Raw genomic sequence first — 23324 nt, forward strand, 5'->3', positions numbered from 1 at the left:
AAAAAAAAAAAAAAATCCAACATGCCATCCAGCCTGAGGAAGACCCAGACACTTCAGGACCATGTGAGCCATGGCTGGGTGGGCAAGCACCGGAAGCACCCAGGGGGCTGGGGAAATGCTGGTGGCATGCATCACCACAGGATCAACTTCGGCAAATATCACCCAGGTTACTTTGGAAAAGTTGGAACGAGGCATCACCTCCTCAAGAGGAAGCAGAGCTTCTGCCCAACTGTCAACCTCAATAAACTGTGGACCCTGGTCAGTGAGCAGACATGGGCAAATGGTACCAGAACCGAGACTGGAGTTTCTCCCGTCGTTGATGTGCTGTGATCTGGCTACTGCCAAATTTTGGGAAAGGAAGAGCTCCCCAAATAGCCTGTCATCGCGAAGGCCAAATTCTTCAGTAGAAGAGCTGAGAAGATTAAGGGTGTGTGGGGGTTTATGTCTTGGTAGTTTGAAGCCACATGGAAGGAGGTCCATTAAAAGCTAACAAGTACTTTAAAAAATATGTTTATATTCACGTTTTAAGCTTCTTGATTTATCAGTTTTGGATATTTTTGCACAATGACTTTCTATTATAATTTAGGAAGATGTGACTTACATGTTTCCCATCTGTCTTAATCTGCTAGGGCCACCATAACGAAGTACCACAGACTGGGAGGCTTGAACAACAGAAATTTATTTCCTCACAGTTCTGGAGGCTGGTAGTCCAAGATCATGGCATCGGTAAAGGTTGGTTCCTCCTGATGCCTCTCTTCTGGGTTTGTAGATGCCCATTTTCTTCTGGTGTGTTCACTTGTCATTGTCTTTGTATTGTACCGTTTTGTGTCTTAATTTCTTTTTTTTTTTTTTTAATTTTTTTTTCAACGTTTATTTATTTTTGGGACAGAGAGAGACAGAGCATGAACGGGGGAGGGGCAGAGAGAGAGAGAGACACAGAATCGGAAACACGCTCCAAGCTCTGAGCCATCAGCCCAGAGCCCGACGCGGGGCTCGAACTCCCGGACCGCGAGATCGTGACCTGGCTGAAGTCGGACGCTTAACCGACTGCGCCACCCAGGCGCCCCTCCTTTTTTTTTTTTTTAATAAAGACATATCATATTGGATTTAAAATTCTATCTCCAAATATAGTCACATTCTGAAGTACTGGGGATTAGGGCTTTGATATGTGAATTTTGGATACCATTCAGCTTGTAACACCAACTACACCTATTTATTTATATGTTTGTAAACTTTGGGTTTATTCAGTAGTCAGTTTGCATTCTTCATCATTAGCTTTCTGCAAATACTGTTTATGACAGGGTACAGGAAGACACTATAATGATATTTCCTTTTTATTTATTTCTTCTTGGTCTTAATAATTGTTTCCTTTTTCAACCGATTACCTGTGTCCTGATCCTTAAATTTTTTTCTCAAATGCTTCATCAGATGAATCAGTGTATTAACATGATTTTTTAGGTAGTTAAAAGTGTATTTTAAAAAGCCCCAAACACTATTCTACGAGTTTGCTTCTCCTGAAATGGTCACTCTTTAAGCCTACTATGTAGCTGTCATTCCTCCTTTGGGTTCTTTCTTTCTTGGGCTCCATGTTTTCCTTTCTCTTCATTTTCTTCCTTATTTTTTCTGGAACACGTCAGCAGTAGCTTTCTAAGAAAAGGCAGGAGATAAAAAGTTTTAGGTTTCCTGAATGCATTAAAATATATTTTAAACTCACACGTGATTGACAGTTTGTGGGCATAGAATTCCAGGCTGAGAATAATTATTTGTTAGACGTTTGAAGGCATAGACCATAGACCAATCGTGTCTATGAGATTTCAATGTGGCTTTTGTATGTACCTAACTAAATTTTTTCTGGAAGCTTTGGAGTCTTTGCTTTGTTCTTGAGGTTCTGAAATTTTACAGATACACTTTTACTGAGTCTTTTCACTTGTCATTCTAGGTCATTGGTGGTCCTTTCACTTTTTGGTGATATATTTTTCAATTTTGAGGATTTCCTTATCTCATTGAAAATTTTTTCCTGTTTTCTGTGTTCTCTTTCTGTAAGTTCTATCATTCAGATGTTGGAACTTCTGGTATGTATGATTCTCTGATTTTTTTTTCTTTCCTATTTTCCATCTCTGTTTCCATCTCCTATCTTTTTTTTTTTTTAATTTTTTTTTTCAACGTTTATTTATTTTTGGGACAGAGAGAGACAGAGCATGAACGGGGGAGGGGCAGAGAGAGAGGGAGACACAGAATCGGAAACAGGCTCCAGGCTCCGAGCCATCAGCCCAGAGCCCGACGCGGGGCTCGAACTCACGGACCGTGAGATCGTGACCTGGCTGAAGTCGGACGCCCAACCGACTGCGCCACCCAGGCGCCCCACCATCTCCTATCTTCAGAGAGATTTTCCCTCTGACTTACAAAAATTGGTTGAAATGTGTGTTACCTTTAACGGTTTTGAGTAGCTTTTAAGGAGTCCAAGCTTCTTGGGGTACTTCGTGGCTCAGTTGATTGAGTATCCCAACTCTTGATTTGGGCTCAGGTCATGATTTCAGGGTCATAGGATGAAGCCCTATGTTGGGCTCTGTGCTGAGTGTGGAACCTGCTTAAGACTGTCTCTCCTGTCTTTCCCTCTGACCTTCTCCCCTGCTCCTACTCTCCCTCTAAAAAAAAAAAAAAAAAAAAAAAAAAAGTCCAAGCTTCTTTGATGATCAATGCTTGCCTGTACCTCTTTTCTTGTAGTTTGCACCCTTCGTTTTCTGTGATCTTCTTTGAATGTCTCTCTCTATGCTTACCACATTGTATTGTTCTACTCAGTTATCTCTTTGTTTTTTTTTAAGTGAGCCTCCTGAGGATTGGGTTTGGCTTCTGTGTGACTCTTCATCCCCAATGTAGGACCTGATACATTATAGGAGTTTAATAATGTTTGTTGAATAAATGGAAACAAAGCTATTATTCCTTCTCCTGTGCCCCTCCCCCCCTTTTAGGCGGGTCACCACAATGGAGGGTCTTGGGATGAAGATTGGTGTGTAGGCGGTTTGCTAAGGAAATGCTTCCAGTAGAATTTACTAAGGGAATGGGGAAGAAGGACAGGGATGGGAGAGCCAAGGATGTAATTTTAGGCAGAGTCAGAAACCTAAGCCTGATCTTCTAGGGAAAGTCTGGAGTATAAATTTAGCTCTCAGAATTTGTCTTTGTCGAGGCAAGTGAGTTGGGTTTCACAACGTATCACCATCAGTCATTGGCTCTAGGGTAGGGCAGCCAACCCCTCTAGTTGGTCCAGGACTATCTTGGTTTTAGCAGTAAAAGTCTCATGTTCCGGAACCCCCCAGCCTGGGGCAAGCCAGGACAGTTAGCAACAGGAACTTCTAGCTCTCTGTGCACTGGGGCAAAGTGGCTCCAGGAGCTGAAGGGAAGTCCTTGGAAAAGAAACTGTTGCATCCATTAGGTGTGGTGGGTGGAATAATGACCCCCAAAGAATTCCACATCCTAATCCCCAGAACCTGTGAATACTTTATCTTAGATAATAAAAGAGACTTTGCAGATATGACTCAAATAAGGATCTTGAGATGGAGAGATTATCCTGTATTATCCTGGGGTCCCAATGTCATCACCAGGATTCTTATAACTGAAAGAGGGAGGCGGGAGAGTCAGAGATGTGACGGCAGATGCAGAGCTCAGAATGATGCCACTGCTGGGTTTACCTATGGAGGGGCCATGAGCCAATGAATGAAGGAAGCCTCTAGAAACCAGAAAAGGCAAGAAATGGGTTCTCCTCTAGAGCCTCGGGAAGAAATAGAGGCTTAAAATACTGATTTTAATCCCATGAGACCTATTTTGGACTTCTGACTTCTAGAACTGTTAAGGAGGTAAATACATACTGTTTTAAACCACCAAATTTGTGGGAGTTTGTTGCAAAACTTCTTGCAAATTTGTGGCAAATGAATTCAAAGGTAAAGGTGCATTGAAGCTGGGGGAGGGGAACATGGAAATGGTAAAAACATCTGAGGCGGATCCTGGTGGTGCCTCCACAATTTCTACTCCGTCCCAATCAGGAAAGTAAATTAGATAACTAAAACTTTAAATCAGTAGTCAACAAATAAGTTGACTATCAAATTAGGGAAGTGTTGCATAGTGATCAAGCCATGGGATCTGGAGTTTGATGCCCCCTGGTTAAATCCTGGCTTTGGGCACTTTTAAGCTCCGTAATTATGGCATGTTATATAAGCCTTTTGGATCCTTCAGTGCCTCATCTGTAAAATGGGAGGAAAAACCCCAAGAGCTATTCTAAGGACTAGAGGAATATGTACGTAAAGCACCTGACATGCAGTAAAATCTCAATGGAGCCATGACTGGCAGCCGAGGGGTATCTTCTCTCTCTCTATTCAACTGCTATATTCTAAAGACAGCAAAGGGGAGAATCAAACTTGGTAAATATTAGGGGTTAAAATCCCTTTACTTGTCCAGAGGGTACAGTACACAGGGTTTTGTGTTTATAATCTTGTAACATGTATGTATGAGACTTTCCTTGTCATCACAGTGGGAATTACATAATATGGAGTCCAAGGGCAGAACATTTGTTTCGGTATCTAAAATTACTTAGAAGAGAGTTGTTGAATATTGTATGGTGGCTCCTCTGTATGTCTATGTTTTAGCACTTTTTAAATCTGTGGTTGGTTTAAAGGATGGCTTTCACCTTCACTGGAGTTTGCTCTCCTCTGGAGATCTGTGTTTAGCCCAGCAAAGTCACCCATTATGGTTGTGCCTGTCTCTCTTCCCAAGGTTATCTGGGGGGTATTTCCCAAGCCTTTTGATATGCTAAGCAGCCATAACTGGGGAGAGTTTCATAAACAACCATTAAGCTGCTATTAGAAGTGTCAGGACTGGTAGAACTAGTCATTCTGTAATAATTTGTGAAGTTTAACTGTAACTATGCAGCCACTTAGTGTTTCAGGTAGCTTCATCTGGATCTAGAAATGGGCCCTACAGACCCTTTCTGCTATCCAGGTAGGCAATTGCCTGGGGTCTTTTATTCACCTCTGTTAGGAAATAGCAGTTAAAAATTAAATCAGCTCCAGGCGCCTGGACTCAGTTGGTTATGTGTCCGACTTTGGCTCGGGTCATGATCTCATGGTTCATGAGTTCGAGCTCCGCATCAGGCTCTGTGCTGACAGCTCAGGGCCTGGAGCCTGCTTTGGATTCTGTGTCTCCCTCTCTCTCTCTGCTCCTCCCCTGCTTGTGCTCACTCTTTCTCTCTCAAAAATAAATAAATGTTAAGAACAAAACAAAACAAAACAAAACTCCTCAAATCAGCTCATTTGGAGACCTTGAAACAGCTCTAAAAGGAACCCAGAGCAATTGACTCATCCTGGGGGGGGTAGGAGCCATCTAGAAGTGGTATATGATCTGCTCTCTCCTGCCTTTCTCCCAGGTCACACAACTCAGGGCTAGCACTTTCTTCTGCATTCCAGGGCTGTTGCTGATTTGGGCTGAATCTCTTTTAACTTTGGTGCTCCCCTCCAACCACCCAGCCTCTCCCCTCCACCCCCGTGAATGGTGGCAGAGAAGGGGTGAAAGCCAGCGGAGGAGAGGAGGTCCTTGGCTGAGCTGTAGCCCAGGGTGCTGGCCTGTGCCCCGTGAGGAAGGGACTGGGTGTGGCAGAGCTTGCTTTGTTCTGAGGCCCTGCCAGCTCCCGGAAACTCAGGAAACCCTCCCTGAGGAGGACCAGTTCAAAGGACAACACAAGACATCAAACCAACCTTATAGGGTTACTTTAAGCCAAAGGGAAAGTAGCTAACTGGAGAATAGAGGCAGGCAACAGCGGAAAGTCAACCGCTGCCTCCTTGTTTTTCAGCCACTCAGCCCTCCAACCACTATTTCCCCACTTCTATCCAGCGGCTCTGGAGCCTGGGCCTCCCCCTCGCCCTGTTCGCCATTTGAACTGCCCTGTCTGGGCCTTGCCTTAGGCGGGGCCTCTCAGGGATAGAGCTGTGTTTGTCTCCACTGTGTGTTGAACTTGGCAGGTGCAGGCGCACCTCATTCCAAGTCAAACTACCACCTTTCAAAAGAGAAGTCCAGGCCTGGAAGCCACGGCTTGGGGCGGGCCCTGTGCACCACCACCAATGGCTGGAAGTGAATGCTGTCCTTCTCTACCACCCATACCAGGCCAGCCTCTGGTAATGACTGAGAAGGGAAAAAAACAGGCAGTCGGGGCTGGAGGTAATAGGAATTCGGCCGGAGGGCTGTGGGCTGTGGGAATGAGGGCAGCTTCTCGGCTGGAGGTTCAATCAGCCCTGGAGAGTCAACTGTTGCTTTGGACAAATGAGCATTGGCCATGTTGAGGTGCATACCTGAGCGTGCAGAGGTAGCTCAAGAATGAGGTCCTGGCTTTCAAGAACCAGCCTCCTTCCAGAAAAGATCTGGAAAGACCTAGTACGTTCGGGAAGTTTCTCTACCCGTTCCCGGCTGTCGTGGAATCTATTGCTCCCACAGAGAATGTCTACCCTCCAAGGACCAGGAAGGGCCACCTGCAGATCAGAGGGGCAGAGAGACCTCCAGCCTCCGTGTCTCGTTTGAGAATTGTTGCCGGATAGTGAGATCCCTCGTCCACCTCATCAGTGTCCGTGAACTCCCTGATAGTTCTGAGTGGCTGTCTAGGTGCCATTGTATGTTAGCTACGTGACCTGAGCTAGAGACGCAGCCTCAGCGTGCCATGGTTTTCTATTAGATGGAGATAATCGTCTACCCACTGAGTGCGGTGATGATTACAGAACATGTGGAAAAGTGCGTACTTGGCTGCTATTCTACTCAGGCCTTGGGCAGATGTCGCAGTGTTTCTACAGATAGCTTCTCACTTAGCTTCGTAATAGCTCTGGGAGGTGGGGAGGGCGGCGGTGGGGTGAGAGTCATTCCATTGTCTTTGAAAGTTTGAAGGGCTTTGCCATTTGAATGATGGCCTTGGGAGCCCCGCGTCTGGCACCGAGTAAATGACCCCTGCACTTTGTCTGCCCGTGTTGGTTTTCTCTTTTCTCTTTCTTCTCTTTTCTGGTTGGTGACTTTGTTACCAAACAAAGAACTTCAAAGCGAGTAGACAACGTTGAACATTTTCCAAGATCCTCGAGGGGCCTGGTCCGGGATTTCTCGTTCAGGAAAATGCACATCATCTTAACCAAGTCTGTCCAGTGGGAACTTCATGTGAGTCACTCATGGAATTTTATATTGTCTTAGAGCCACATTGGAACAGTTTTTAAAAGGTGAAATTAATTTTAGTGATACATATTTTTAACCCCTGTGTATTACATATATTACCACTTCAACACATAATCTAAAGATGATTAATGAAATACTTTCTATTCTTCAGACCCTGTCTTTGAAGCCCAGTGTGTATTTTACATTAACAGCACATCTTCATCCACTGCTAAAAACTCATTGGAAGCTCCTGATCCGTATTTCAATTTCAGAATGCGAGTTGGCCAGAATAGCTTCATACTCGTCATTTCAAGCATACGTAAGGAGTGCCTGCGTGGCTCTGTTGGTTAAGCATCCGACTTCAGCTCGGGTCTTGGAACTCACAGCTCGTGGGTTCGAGCCCCGCACTGGGCTCTGTGCTAACGGCTCGGAGCCTGGAGCCTGCTTCGGATTCTGTGTCTCCCTCTGTCTCTGCCCCTCCCCTGCTCGTGCTCTGTCTCTCTCTCTCTCTCTCCAAATAAATAAACATTAAAAAAAAAAAATTAAAAGTTTTCCAATAATGGAATTGAGTACCAGGTTTTATTTTTTTTTATTTTTTTTTTGAGGCACAGATATCATATTTTTATTGGTGGGAAACTAGAGAGACTTCTTTTTTTTTTTTTTTTCAATATATGAAGTTTATTGTCAAATTGGTTTCCATACAACACCCAGTGCTCATCCCAAAAGGTGCCCTCCTCCATACCCATCACCCACCCTCCCCTCCCTCCCACCCCCCATCAGCCCTCAGTTTGTTCTCAGTTTTTAAGAGTCTCTTATGCTTTGGTTGTCTCCCACTCTAACCTCTTTTTTTTTTTCCCCCTCCCCCTTGGGTTTCTGTTCAGTTTCTCAGGATCCACAGAGTACCAGGTTTTAAAGACAAATTTAAATTAATTAAAATGAAATAAAATGTAAACTTCATTTCCTCGTTCACACTAAGCAATATTTCAAGTGCTCAATAGCCACGCAGAGCTTGTAGCTGTCACATAGGACAGTCCAGGAGAGGTTTCTGCTAGGACATTTTCTTGTTCACTTGTTATTTCCAGACTTAGAATTTTCTTTCTTTGCCTTCTTTTTTTAAAATATTTTATTTTCAAGTCATTTCTACACCCAGCATGGGGCTTTGAGCTCACAACCCCAAGATCAAGAGTCACATGCTCTACCGACTAAGCCAGCCGGGTGCTCCCATATTTACAATTTTCCTCACTAACTCTCTTTGCAGTGATGTTTTAAGTGAGTGCCATGTTTTGTACTATTTTACAAGTATTTTAAACTATACAATACACTCTGTCTACCCATTGAACAGGCCACATTGCAGGACAGTGCAAATGATCGAATGGTTCTGCTGGTGACCTCCTCGCATTGTGAAGGAATCTAACCACAGAGCCCCCGTGACACAGGGCTCTCCGAGGGAGGGCCCCAGTGTCAATCCACATAGTCGGTAGTTTAAAATCATAATTTCTGCCTTTTTTTGTGTGTGGGAGGGGACAAAAATAAACAAAGATGAAAGATTTAACATTCTCTTCCAACACCCTTATGGATCACTTTTATGCATCATGCTTGCAACACCAGACTCTGTGGACTCAGTGTTTCCCTAAGCTCCAGCATAAGCTCTGGTCCTTGACTTTCAGGCAATGGGTGACGTTTATTCCAGGTCTTCTCCCTTCTGACTTCCCCTCCCTCTCCCAGAGTTCCTTGATCCTGTTTACTTTTTTTTAGCATATATATTTATATCCATTCAAAGACTTGATTAAATATTACTTGGTCATCCAAATCAAAACCCCAAAACAACAGAGCATCTCCCACAGAAGTCCCAAAGAATTGGCCAAATCTTTAGAAGTCGACCTAATTTTGTTTTGGGGGGGCTAAACTGTGCACTGGCTTTTCCCTCTTACTCAACTCTGGCTAAATATTTTGGCACGCTGCAATGGGGCGACATCACGGAAAGTTGTACTTACATTTCCAGGATTTTCAGTGCTAGGATTTTTTCCAACCTCACTATGTTCAGACGTAGAAGCGCCCTCCTATTTATATGTGGATTATGTTGTGTTTGTTTGAGATTTCACAGTCTAGGCTGTGTCTTTGCTTAGCCGCCTCATCTTGACCGGGTTCTGGACGGTCCATTTATTCTCCCGTTTTTCTAAGTATCCCTCCTTGCTCCTGCCACCTTTATTCTTCTTTATGCAACTCTTGTGTTACTTCAGTCATCTGAGGTGGAATTTTTGGAGTCCTTGGCTTTTTGTGGACACGAGTTTGACTCTTATGACCCGTGCAGGAGGAGTTGCATATTTGGTGCTTTTCGTCTCTCCTGCTTTCCTTCAGGAGGCTCCAGATAAAATTCTCTGAGGGAATGGAAGCATTTTTGGCAAACTGTGGGGACTTTCTTCCTCTATTTTGTCTTGAATTGTATAAGCAAAATATTCCAGAGCCCTGAAATGTTGTTTTCCACAAGAGCCTCACAAAGGATACATTCTACTGGAGGACATCTAGAACGTTCCTATCCAAGTTCACCCGGGCTTCTAGCATATAGGTGACCTGCGTATGGCTGTGTCGGGGCCTGCTCGGGGGTCGAGGCCCCTCTTGCTAGTTATCGTGGTCTCTAGAACATGTTTCCAGTTTCTTTGATCAGTTTTTTCCTCAAGAAATCCTGACATCGTTTTATAAGCTAGGAGGTAATTCATTATAGCTTCTGCTGCTTTTCCCATCTCAGTTCTTCAATTTCACATGTAACTATTCCTTTAGCATGAACTCCAGCCCTTGTCTTCTCAGGGAAGAACCCCCAGCTGGGAGTGGCCGGGCCCCACTTGGCTCATTTGGAAAGTCTCCCCTATGAACACTGCTGCGGGGTTGAGATTTGTACACATCTGTATGTGTAAAGACGCTCTCTGGCTTGGCAGGTGACTCTGGGTTTCCTATGAACTTCACCTGCCCTTCAGGAGTCCTGTTGCCAAGGGGTGGGACACTAACTGAACAGAAAGGTGGCAGTGAGGCCAGGGCCAGGGAGTGGAGCACCTGCATTTCCATGAGCCATCCATCAACCTCCCATCCGCTTTGTGAATGGTTTTTATTAATGGTGTTAGTATTTTGAAACAGCTAGCTCTTTATTTTCAAATCAAGGCTGCTACTGATTTTTTGTTACTATTTTTCTAGCGTCTTGAATGCTTAGTTCACTTTTTTTTTTTTTACTTTTGCACGTGTCCGTTTAAGAAATCTTCACTTACCCAAGATCGTAAATGTCATATGGAAAAGATAAATTGCTATGTTCCCTCTAGAATATTTATCATTGTTGCTTTCCTATTTGGGTCTGTGAACCATCTTAAAACACTTTTTAGTGTAATGTGAGTTAGGGGTTTTGTGGTTCGCCAACTTATCCAGCAACATTTATTGGAAGGTAATTCTTTTCCCACTGAATGGAATGAATCACTCGATCATATGTGTGTAAGCCTGTTGCGAGACCCCTTCCCAGACAGTCTACTTTTAAATCTTTGTTCCAATACCTCGTTGCAACTTCACAATAGTGCTCCATATATGTTATTATGCATCTTCCAGGTTCATTCTTTTTCAAACTCGCTTTGGCTATTCTTACTCCTTTGCATTTCCACATATGTTTAGGATCAGCATGTCAGTTTCTGTGGTGGGCGGAAAAACTGCCCCCAGAAGATATCCATGTCTCAATCTCTGTGATTAAGATCCAATGATTGTTACCTTATCTGGAAAAAATTAAGGATCTTGAGATGGGGAAGTTATCCTGGATTATCCAGGTGGGTCCTAAATGCAGTCACATGTTTCCATATATGAGAGAGGCAGAGAGATTTGACTGCACAAAGAAAAGGTGATGTGAAGAGGGATTTCAAGAGGGTAGCCTTCAAGATTGGTGTGGTGTGGCCACAAGCCAAGGAACACCGGTAGCCACCAGAAGCTGAGGAGCAAGGAACAGATTCTCCCCTTGAGCCTCTAAAGGGAGAGAGATCCTGCCCACACCTTGGTTTGGGCCCAGTGATCCCGATCTCAGACTTCTGGCCTCTAGAACTGGGAGAGATTACCTTTTCGTTGTTTCAAGCCACCAGCTTTGTGGCGATTTGTTACAGCAGCCTTAGGAAACATCATTTCCGAAGAAAAACCTGCCAGAAGTTTGTTGAGATGGTATTGAATCTGCAGATCGCTTTGGGATTAAACTGACATTTTAACAATATTGATTTTTTTCCCTTCGAGAACAAAGTATATATATTAACATAGGTCTTTATTGATTTCTGAAGAGTTTATTGTTTTGCCTGTGAGTGCTTGGTTAAGGGACAGCACTGGCTGGCTCAGGGAGAGGTTGGCACTGTGTCCTTTTGCCCCTTGCCTTATTGCCATCTGTGTCCGGGTAACTTTGTGTGCATAGGTAGGGAGCAGACCGGAAGGAAAGAAGAACATGTAGGTTGTATTTCCACTTAAGAGGATGCACAGAAGGGTGAGGTCCTCTAAGGAGCAAGTACTTAAGGTGCTGAAGGAAACAGGGATGCTCTCTCTGGGAGCTCCTGGATCCTTCTTATTGGTGGCATTGGGAGATCACCCGGATAGTTTTATTTATTTGTTTGCTTTTTGATTTATTTTTATTTTTATCTTTTTAACATGAAATTTATTGTCAAATTGGTTTCCATACAGCACCCAGGGCTCATCCCCACAGGTGCCCTCCTCCGTGCCCGTCACCCACCCTCCCCTCCCTCCCACCCCCCATCCGCCCTCAGTTGCTTCTCAGTTTTTAAGAGGACAGTTTCAAAAAGTACCTGTACCCAGGCACGTGTAGAGTTTCTCATTTAATTAACATGGCACGGAACTCAGGCCATTCAACTCTGAAGCTAGGGTTGAGGACCGGTGTGCCGCAGAAAAGATACGCAAGGATTATCACAAGGTATAGAAGACTCCTACAGATCAACGTGTTACTACATTGAAGAAAAATGGAGGCTGGATGTAATGGGAAATTCAAAGACATATGGTTAATAAAAATTGGGAGTCTCGACTTGGCCCGTGCACTGTGTGAGCTCTGAATCCACACTGCTCTGCTGGTGAAGCCGGGGCTGGAATTCTGTGAACTGCGTTCCTCTACTAGCTGGCTCCCTGTTAGCTTCTGCCAGAAGGAGGAGGGTGGGGAGGGATCTTTTCTTTCTTTTACATCTCTTGTTCCTCCCACTGTCATCCGAGGAACAGCACGGTTGGTTCCTTTTCCCGGATTCTTTCCTCTCTGAGCCAACCTCGTTGCACACCTTAGTCCCCCCCGGCATCCGGGCAAGGGTTTCTTCTCTGTGCTTACGGTCCATCGCTTGGAGGCCCGTTCTCCAAGCTCCTGAGACGTCCACACCACCTATGCAGTGAGCCTTGCTCTGTAGTCTGTGTCCTGTCCGTGTGACCTCCTTGCCCTTTGTGTCCCCAGCCTTGTGTCCCCAGGCTTGTCCCAGCCTTGCCAGCGTTTGCTACTTTTGTCTTTCCTCTGACTTTTTCGGGCTTCCAATACGTTTACCCAACTATTTATGTCAAATTCTCTGTTAAGAGTGTTGTTCCTCTTTTCCCAAACGGACGATGACTAATACGACATCTAACGTGTGAAAAGGAAAAAAAAAAAAAAAAAATCTGTGTATCTACGTATCCATACCCTGACACTTATTCAGTGGGCAAAAATGGACAAGGTCTATAGTATTCATTCTTGGTGCTAATGTGGGAGGAAGGAAATTGAAAAAATAAGTATTTTGCTTCACTTTTAATGTTTATTTATTTTGAGAGAGAGAGAGAGAGAGCGAGCGAGTGGGGAGGGGCAGAGAGAGAGGGAGAGGGAGAATCCCAAGCAGGCTCCACACAGTCGGTGTAGAGCCTGACAATGTGGGACTCGATCTCACAAACCATGGTATCGTGACCTGAGCCGGGATCAAGAGTTAGACACTTAACTGACTGAGCAACCCAGGTGCCCCCAAAATATGTATTTTAAAACATAGGACATCTTTGCAGGTAAAATTGAAGAAACCATTGTAGATATATAATACTTTGGGCACAGAACTATGAGACCTTAGAAGCCAAGCTGAGGCAAAAGACCTGTCAATGGGATTGTCTTGAGGCTGATACTGTGGCTCTTTCTTTGAGCTTTAAGGGACCAGAAATCTGCTCTTTAAGGATATCTCTCAGTTATAGGAGACCTTAGACTATCCTGATCCATTTCACTTTGGGGAGTTTCCCAATTCATTGTCTCTGTGGTGGTCTACTGGTTTGGGCCAGGACGTGGGGACCCTTCAAACTTGACTATTTCCCTGAAATCTTCAACCCCTTAATAAGGGATTCCTAAATGAATTTCCAGCATCCTTTTCTTAAGATGGAAACTTACCTTAGAGAAGATGCTCTATTTCTCTGGTGAGCTTCTTCCATTTGGACCTCTCTTCCCTCAGGACATTCTATTCCCTCTATTCTCTGCCTCGGGGGCATAGCTATTCTGTGGCTAGAGGCTCAGGAAACAATTTGCCCTCATCTATTGGTAGGATGACCATCTCATCAGGGTTTGCCTCGGACTTTCCTGATTGTAGCACAGGAAGGCCAGTGTCCCGGGGAACCCAGGCCAGTGTCCCGGGGAACCCCTCCCTCCTAGGCAAGCCGGGATGGTTTGGTCACCCTATCCCTTGGCTCATTTCCTGCCATCACTCCACCTATAAGTCAGTTCTGGGCTACCTCCACAGCCTCACTGTGCCACATTGCTTCCATGTTGGGTGCGAGGGGCTGAAAGGTCAGTCTGCTGTCTTCATCGATCTGAGGGCCCTGTGTGAGCCCATCCATGGTCACTATCAAAGAGGGATCTCAAGGTCCTCTGGACTTCCACACTCACTCACAGGTGCTAGGGCAGAGAGAGGACTCTTAAGCATGATGACTTTGTTTCCCTGGACTTCTTGATAATCTTGACTGTGGAGCCCCACCCTGGAACACGGGTGCCTGGGGAGGGACAAGTAAACAGGAGAGACCAGGCTCGGCATCTCTCAGCTTAAATGCTTTAATGGATTCAAGGATCTTGAGAGGAGAACCTGGCCTCTGCCACAAAAAAAACTTAAAATATGAGCATCTAAGACCTACTAAGCTCCTGAATGAGGAAGATGATAATCTAAGAGGTATTTAGGTTATGTGAAATGTGCCCAGTGGTTTCCAAGCCATATGGAACTTCCATATGGAACTTCCTAGGAGGGGCAATGCAATGTAGACTAGGCAGCCATCCAAGAACCACTCACAACTGACTCAGAAAGGACCCTGGCTGGCTGGCTCCGTCTTCCTGCCCAGTGTGCCTCTCAGACATTTTCTAGTTTTCTGGTCTCTCTTGGAACCTTTAATAAGCCATTTCCTGGTGGATTCACCAAGTGGCTCTCAGCCTCCTCCTCAGTCAGCCCCTGGCTCCTCAGAAAGAAGATGGCCATCCAGCATCTGAGGCCGGAAGCTCACTGCTACCTCTGGCAATGGGCCCTGAGGTGTGTGCTGTGTTCCAGAGAGTTCCAAGCCTATGTCACAGAGCCATGGAACAGTCACAAAGGATTCCTGAGGGTGGGGGAGAAGAATCCACAGCCACACCCCTGCCATCCAGCCTAAGAGGTCCCACTGCCTTCTGGCTGTCTGGATGCCACCCCCTTCCCTGCTTCCTATGTGCCAGCCCTGTCCTATCTTCACATCCCATCTATTCCTTAGTGAAGTTTTCTACTTATTCTACCTCTAACCCAGACATTACCTGGGTAGCAGTGGCTGGTATCTCCCTTGGACATGTGGCTTAAACCCCAGCAATTCCATAGACTTTGAAAGTCTGTAGTTTTCCTAGGAATTTTGCTCATTCCCAAGCATTAATTAAAACAAGATGCCTTTTTGAGCTGTGATACAGAGAAAGTGCATGTATCTTCTGCACACGGGTTGACGAGCTTTTACATACAGAATACACCTGTGAAACTAGCACCCAAATCAGGAAACAGCCTATTCCCTGCACCCTAGATGCCTCCCTGGTCATTATTCCCGCCTGCGCCCCACAAGAGTAGCATCTTCTGAGGGCAGGGATTATTACTGGGAACAGTCTGAAGCCTTTACGTGTACTCACTCACTGACTCCTCACCGTGACCGCTGAGATGGTTCTATTACCGACCCACTTACGGGTGAGGACAGCGGGGAGCATGCAGGTTGAGCTACTGGCTGAGATCCCCCTGCTGGGGATTAGCGGAGCCAGGATTCAACCCAGCCGTCTGGCCCCAGAGCCCCACTCCTGAACCACTCCTGTTGCCAAAATGTCATGGTGGCTGGAGAAACCATGGGAGTCAAATAAAATTAGATTCTGGAAGAACAGCCACCCACCTCCACAGGGCTCTTTGCCCACAACTTCCATGTGCCCTTTGGTTTACATCTCCCTCCTTGCCGCTCAGAACCTGGTGAGGGGTGTGAGGCTCAGAGCAGGGAAGGGGCTGGCCCAAGGGCCACAGCTGGAAGGACAGAGTCAGGTTTGAGCCCACACCAAATCAAGGACCATTCTTGTTCCCTCATTTTCCATGGGGAACTGAGGCCGGGAGGGGTTAAATAGACTACATTGCCCCTCTTTCCAATTGTTTTTTTTTTCATGGCTGGGGCTAATTTATCCTTAGTCAGGGCCCATGTCTGGATTGATCTATCAGGAGCCACTCGACTCATTTTTTTTTTTTTTTTTTTTTTAAAGAGCGAGTGAGCAGGGGAGGGGCAGAAGGAGAGGAGAGAGAGAATCTTAAGCAGGTTCCACACCCACTGCAGAGCCCCATGTGGGGCTTCACTTCATGACTATGAGATCACGACCTGAGCAGAAATCGAGAATTGGATGCTTAACCGACTGAGCTACCCAGGCACTCCCACTTGGTCTTTGCGGACTCTTTGGTGGAACCTGGGAATTGGCTGCATTTGTGCCGGTGACAGGTTGCCAGGGACCCTGACAGGTGTTATAGGAGGAGGAGAGGCCAATAAGGAGATGCATACTTCACAGGATGAGCAGGGCCGTGGCCTCTGTGCATTTGGGGTCTGCTAGGGAATAACCTGTGAGCTCCTGACCTGCAGGGACAGCCCCCAACAGCCTCGGCGAATGGCACAGTGGTGTCCACTTTGTTCTTAGGCCTTGGGGTTGCCACGGGTACTCCTGAGTTTGAATCCCACCTGGTTGTGCACCCTGGATGGGTTGCTTAATTAAGCCATCAGTTCTGACTTTTGTCGTTTGCCATCAGGGTTGATAGTAACCCTGATCACACCAAACCACTGGGTGCATTTAGTAGAATAATATATTATTTATCTTACCTATGGCATATAATAGGTATGAGGACATTTTTGTTTCTCTTCCCTGTGACCTCTTTCCGCTCAACCCCGTTTACCTTCACGCGGGCTCTCCTTCTGGGCGTGAGGGCCACACTCACTGTCCCCCCGGCTGTCTTCTCGCCATTTAAGTTCCGGTGGAATCATCCCTTGGTCAGAGGCCTCCCCACTCTCTGAAGATGCACCCCTCCCAGCCGCCCTCCCTCCAGCCCCGTTCCGTCCTCTGCGCGTTCCTTGGTACTGGGTATTGGTTTCCTTGTTGCCACATTTACTGCCTATTGTTCCCCACCAACACGTCAGCTATTTGAAGGCAGGGGCGCGTCCTGCTTCTTCTCATCACTGATGTCCACTGCCTGAGACAGCACCTGGGACAGAGTTATCATTCTGTCTCCTGAACTTGCGTTTCCGGACGTCAGTCATCTGGGCTTTATCCTCACGAGGCTTGCCTTGTTTGTGTCACATCTGCACTAGGACTTAGTATTTTTCTTTAAACTGCCGCGCGTTCTAAACGGAGTACCTACTTTAGCCTACTCCCAAACAAATGAAGTTCTGGAATTTACATGTGAAGTTTTCTAAACATGCATTAAAATAAACACATACTGTTTTAGTTTTTCTTAAAGTTTATTTATTTTGAGAGAGAGAGAGAGAGAGCATGGGGGAGAGGCAGAGAGAGAAGGAGGGAGGGAATCCCAAGGCAGCTTCACACTGTGGGCTGGGAGCCCGATGTGGGGCTAGATCTCACAAACTGGGAGATCATGACCTGAGCTGAAATCAGGAGTCGGATGCTTAACCGACTGAGCCACCCAGGAGCCCCACATAATTATTTTACTTTTTAATCCTTGCTTCCTGAAAATCACGGTGTTCATCTCCAGTGGGCACACCCTTTTGGAAACACTGCGCCCCCCTTGCCCCCCACCCCCCAGCTTGCCCTCGGCTATTCCTCACACACCCCTCCCAGCCTGGATGCTGTTCTCCACTCCCCTCCGGGCCCAGAGCTGGAGTTCAAGTTCATCACTGGGAACTGAGGTCCTGGGGCACTTGAGTGTTTGAATAGCTACCCTCTTTCCCTGTGGAATGCGTGGCCCTCCGGCCCCCTACGGGGCTATCTGACTCTCCCCAAAGGCCAGGCCGACGTGTACAGCCCAGACCAGCTCGCCGACAGCACGACCGTCCCCGGAGACCAGCTAGTCGGGCCGGAACCTTGGCGATCACAATTAATTTTCTTCTCAATTTGGCAGTAGCCTCGGGTCCTCCTCCACCAGCCGTGGCAGAAACGTGAATTCCGTCCAAGCCAGTTGCTCGGAGGCTACTTTCAGCCTTAGCTGAGTCAGATGGAGGAAAGGAGGAGGTGGAAAATCCCTCCAACCTCAGCCGCCCTGCCTCCAGCTTCGGGCTCCTGGAGAATCCCCGGGGTCTGCCAGGCCGGCTTGGACTGCTTGGCCAGCCGCTGGGATGTCTCCGCAAACAGGAGGTGTCATGATTTGGCGCGTGTCGTTCCACCTTCCCTGTCTTCTCCTCGCGTTGTTTTCATCTCCTTTTTCTGAATACGAGGCATGGTTTCACCACTCAAGGGGCTTTCTCCCTCATTCTCCTTGAGTCTGTTTCCTCTCCCTTCCTCCCTCCCTCCCTTCCTTTCCCACCCATGACCACCAGCCCAATGCACTCCCTTTACTCCCTTCAAGAGACGGCTTGCTGGAGACCTTCCCGTGGTTACATCAGCCACAGCCCTTCATTCCTTGCCCACCTACCTCTTTCCCTCTGAGCCTTTTGCACCTGCATTGTCCTTTCCCATCACCTCGGTAGCTCGCTGTCAATCATCCTTCAAGCCTCCTCTTACACATCACTTCCTCCTGAAGCCTTCCCGTCACAGGTTAGGTGAAATGCATCTCCTATCTGCCCCCACAGCGTCTTGTAACCCCTCTATTAAAACCACAACGTTGCACAGGGACAGTATGTGCCAAGGGTGGCTTCCCTGGTGGTGGCAGGGGGCCTCATCTCCTTATAAGCACCACTAGCCCACCCTCCACACAATCAGAGAGCCCAAATAAGAAATCTCAGAGCCCCTGCTGGAGCCCCTCTGGACCTTAACTTGGTGACAGAGAGGCCCTGTCCCTGCTCGTTACTGGGTCCTTGATGCTCAGCATAGGGCTATGGTCAGTGCTCAACAAATATTCACGGAATTGGTGACTGCATGAATTGATTTTCTAGAGTGATTGAAACTAGCTGGGGTTTTATGACGCTAGCCGAATCATAGATAACAAGAGGAAAGAGCGACTATACTGGATACCCCGGTACAGCGGACAAAGTTTGAGCGGAAACAGGTCCTCACATAACCAGTTCATTCCCAGGTCAGGCTCTGGGCCAATGCCATTCCCTCTTTCAGTAAAATATACTGGAGGGGGGCAGAGAGGAAGAGAGGGAGGGAGGGAAGGGGAAGGGAGGGGAGGGGGAGGCACAGAGGGAGAAGGAGCTGGGTTCCTGGGGAGGGAGTAGAGGAAGAGAGTCTCATGCCGCTGCCCGCCTGGGTTTTCCCTCTCAATCCCACTCTCCACTATCAGCAGTCCTTTGCTTTCTTGGTGTCTGTCCCAGGTAGCTTTGGAGAAGGACTTTTTTACTTTCAGAAGAGGCAAGCCCGAAGGTAGGAATAATGGCATGGACATGTATAGTATAATCAAAAAAATAATTTTGAAAGTGGCATCATAAAATCAGGATTTCTTTCCTGTTTGAAGGTTTAGAAAGTCTAAAGAAGAGCAGAAGTAAAAATATTGCATATCATCATTTAAGCGACGTTGAGAGAAAAGTTCTCTCCTTAAATATGAGTAATGAGGAGAAAGAATTAAAGTACAGGAATTAAGTATCTAACTTGGTTTGAAAAAAAAAACAACAATAACAAAATAAACTAAGAAAAGTGGGAGGAAGAGATTATGAATTACGAAGTAGAAAGTTACAAAATGAATTAAATGCATCCAAATTCTGATTCTCTGAGAACACTAATGAAAGAGTTAATGCATTAGCTATCTTCATCTAGAAAAGAGAGAGAGTGCAATAATACACAAAATTGTTTTAAAAATGCTAGAGGAAAAATAAAAGTTATAGAGGAAATGAAAGAATCACGAGAGAGTGCTTTATTCAACTCTTCGTAGAGGTATCTGAACACTTAGATAAAATGGATTATGTTCTAGCACCCTTTACCAAAATTGACTTTGGAAGATAGAAAATCTTAATACACTAGGTACTGTAAAAAAAATGGAGAAAGTTGTCAAAGAGCAGCCCAGGTTTGGATGGTTTCAAGAGAAATTCTCCTAAATCTTTCAAGGATAAATCATTCTACTGTCATTTAAACTGTTTCAAGGCACTGAAAGAGAAGTAAAGCCTTCAAGTTCTTTTCATGAAGCAAGCATAATATTAATACAGTCTCCACAAAACTGCACAAAAGGTCACCACTCAATCTCACTTATACTGATGCAAAAAATCCTAAATAAATCCAAGAGCACATTGATAGAAAACTATACCATAACCAATGGATTCTAATCCAAAAACATACGGATGATTTAATAATAAGAATGGCTTAATAGAATGTTTTAATGCTAGAAAATGTTGATTAAAAATGTATTTATTTGTTTCATAATTTATATCCAAGTTAGTTAGTACGTAGTGCAATAATGATTTCAGGAGTAGAGTCCAGTGATTTATCACCTACATTCAACACCCAGTGCTCATCCCAACAAGTGCCCTCCTTAATGCCCATCACCCATTTAGCCCATCCCCCCACCCCCAAACCCCTCCAGCAACGCTCAGTTGGTTCTCTTATTTAAGTCTCTTATGGTTTGTCCTCCTTCCTGTTTTAATATTATTTTTGTTTCCCTTCCCTTATGTTCATCTGTTTTGTATCGTAAATTCCTCGTGTGAGTGAAGTCATACGATATTTGTCTTTCTCTGGCTAATTTCACTTAGCATAATACACTCCAGTTCCATCCATGTAGTTGCAAATGGCAAGATTTTATTCTTTTTGATTGCTGAGTAATATTCCATCATACATATTTATCTTCTTTATCCATTCATCAGGCGATGGACATTTGGGCTCTTTCTTTTTTTTAATTTAAAAATCAAAGATGTTACATGAGAAAGTCAGAACTTCATTAAATCTCCTAACATGCATTCTGTTGCTTAATATCTTCAATTGAGATCTGTGACATCATAATGGTTTTGGTATTTAGGGCTTCTTGAAGGTGTTAGCTGGGTCTTCATTCAGTGAGAAGTTGGGTAGCTCTGCAGAGTGGCTCTGTTGCATGGGGTTCCTGGGTTCTGCAGGTTGACATGGTTTAGAGACTGAGTGAGCCTAGGACTCAGTGTGTGAAAAAGAAAGAGAGCTCCTCAAGGGGGCCCCTAGAGGACACATCGCCCCCCCTCACCACTCCCTGCCCCCCACAAGGAATAGCCAGAGCATTCATCTACCCACCATCAGAGAGGTTTGGATTGTCATGGAGCTCAGTGAAAAGTGTCCCTTACCTCTTGGGGGGGGGGGGATTCTACAGGGACTGGTATTTATGCAATAGCAAAGGTTTCTTGTTTCTCAGACGTTTAAAATGGTAATATTTTTATTTTTATTAAAAAAAAATTTTTTTAACGTTTTATTTATTTTTGAGACAGAGAGAGACAGAGCATGAACAGGGGAGGGGCAGAGAGAGGGAGACACCGAATCTGAAACAGGCTCCAGGCTCTGAGTTGTCAGCACAGAGCCCGACGCGGGGCTCGAACTCACGGACCGTGAGATCATGACCTGAGCCGAAGTCGGCTGCTTAACCGACTGAGCCACCCAGGCGCCCCAAAAATGGTAATATTTTTAGATGCAAAGGGTGAAGTTGACCTTGAGATGGAGGAGGAGAGTTACCATGTTGGGGATGAGCATCATAGCAGTCGCCGTGAGCTCAGTGATGGCCTAGAGCAGAATCAATAAGAAGTTTGCACCCATTTTGAACATTTCCCCTGACATTCCTACCCGGGTATGTGATAGATATCAGTGCACATTGACAGAGAGACAGAGAGGGAGAGAGTGGGGAGAGAGTGAGGCTCGCTTTATTTTTCAGAGAAGATCAATAATTAAGGATCAATACTTTCGACAATGAACCTGCTAGTTACCAGGTTCTGATTTGCAACAATAGCTGCTTCCTAACTAAGGTCGTCGCCCTTGTGCTGGGCTGACTCCTCGCTCACAAAAGAGTTGGCCGGACAGAACACAGGTCGACTTAAAAATCTGGGGGGAGGCGGGGCTCATACTGCGTCATGTTTCCTCGGACAACTGGTCTTGTCCTGATTCCGATCATCGGCATTCCCACCCATCTGCCAGTGCTTTGAGGACAGTGTCTAATCCAGTTTCTACCTACAAGCATTTACGGAGAAATAAGGCAAGTAAGGTCCTGGAGATTCTGCTTTTCTGGAATGTCTGTGCTGTTAGGCCAGCTGTGTGGAACTCTAGCCCTGACACACAGCACCGAAAACCCAGAGAAGCAGACGGGAGCGTAGCACTGAGCCCCAGCCTCCCCTCCAGTCTAGAATTTTCATCACCCCTTCTCCAAGCATTGGTAGCCAGCTTCTCCTTAATCTCTTCTGGGGATGCAGTTTGTCACTGCAAAACCACAACCCCCCATTTTCCTTTTTATTATAAGAGGACCTCTTTCAGTGAAACGTCGCCCACTTTATCATTTAAAAAAACCTGTCATCTTTATAATTGAAAAGCGACATCGGCCGTTGCTTTGTTTTCTATTTCTCTGATATAGAGGCATTGAATGCTTTTATCATATGCTTATAATGGCCATTTATAGTCACTCTTTTGTGATTTAATTCTACACTTCTTTGCTCATTTTTTTCCCCCTACAGGTGTGACAATGTTTTTAAAATTAACTTCTGAGAACTATTTATGACTTGGGGGCACCTGGGTAGCTCAGTCAGCTCAGGTCATTATCTCATGGTTTGTGGGTTTGAACCCCACATCCGGCTCTATCCTGACGGCTCTGAGCCTGCTTCGGATCCTCTGTCACCCTCTCTCTTTGCCCCTCCCCCCCACACTCTGTGTGTCTCTCTCTCTCAAATATAAAATAAGCTTTAAAAATCTTTAAAAATAAATAAAGAACTTTTTATGACTTAAAATAACATTTATATTTTTATATTTATTTTTATATTTCTTTCCCAATTTATAATTTATATTTTTGTTATTGTTGGTTTTAATGAATATTTTAAATTTTATGCAGTTGTGTCCCTCTAAAATATTTTGTTGTTTTTATTTGCAGTGACTCCTCTGTTCTGAAAAAATTTAAATATCTCTTATATTTTAATATATATTTTTACATTCTTTAAAAGATATTTAGTATGTATTTAACTCATCTGAAATTTTGTTCATTGTGAAGCCTGGACTGGAACTAATATTTATTCCCCTCTCAAAATTGGCCATTTTTGGGGCACCTGGCTGGCTCAGTCCATGGAGCTTGTGACTCTCGATCTCAGGGTTGTGGGTTCAAGCCCCATGTTGAGTGTAGAGATTATGTAGAAAAAAATGCGCAATTTCCCCCCAACACCATTTGTTCAATAATCCATTTCTCCCTTTTGGTTTGCAACCGTCGTAATATGCAAAATTCCCAAGCACACTGGGCCCAGTTTTCTTGGAACAGCTTTTATACTTATAAATTTCTTCCTAGTATTGAACTAGAAATTTGTTGCTCGCTCGCTTCTTGAACCTTCTGTCCCTGTGGGCACCCCCCCCCCCAATATGTTGGCCCTCATTGTCATTCTGTTCAAAATGTTGAGTAGCTCTGTGG

The 23324-nt window shown here is 45.3% G+C and overlaps 1 long non-coding RNA gene and 1 pseudogene across 2 annotated transcripts in view; both read left to right on the forward strand.

Annotated features, from left to right (window-relative positions):
* The window catches only part of LOC121033503 (uncharacterized), a 195637-nt gene that overhangs the window by 70202 nt on the left and 102111 nt on the right, over nucleotides 1-23324 (forward strand). The window lies entirely within an intron of this gene.
* On the forward strand, nucleotides 22-711 carry LOC121033501 (60S ribosomal protein L27a-like; annotated as a pseudogene).

Source organism: Herpailurus yagouaroundi, unplaced genomic scaffold (assembly GCF_014898765.1).
Source record: "Herpailurus yagouaroundi ecotype Mexico unplaced genomic scaffold, PumYag 159, whole genome shotgun sequence".
Taxonomy (NCBI): Eukaryota; Metazoa; Chordata; class Mammalia; order Carnivora; family Felidae; genus Herpailurus; species Herpailurus yagouaroundi.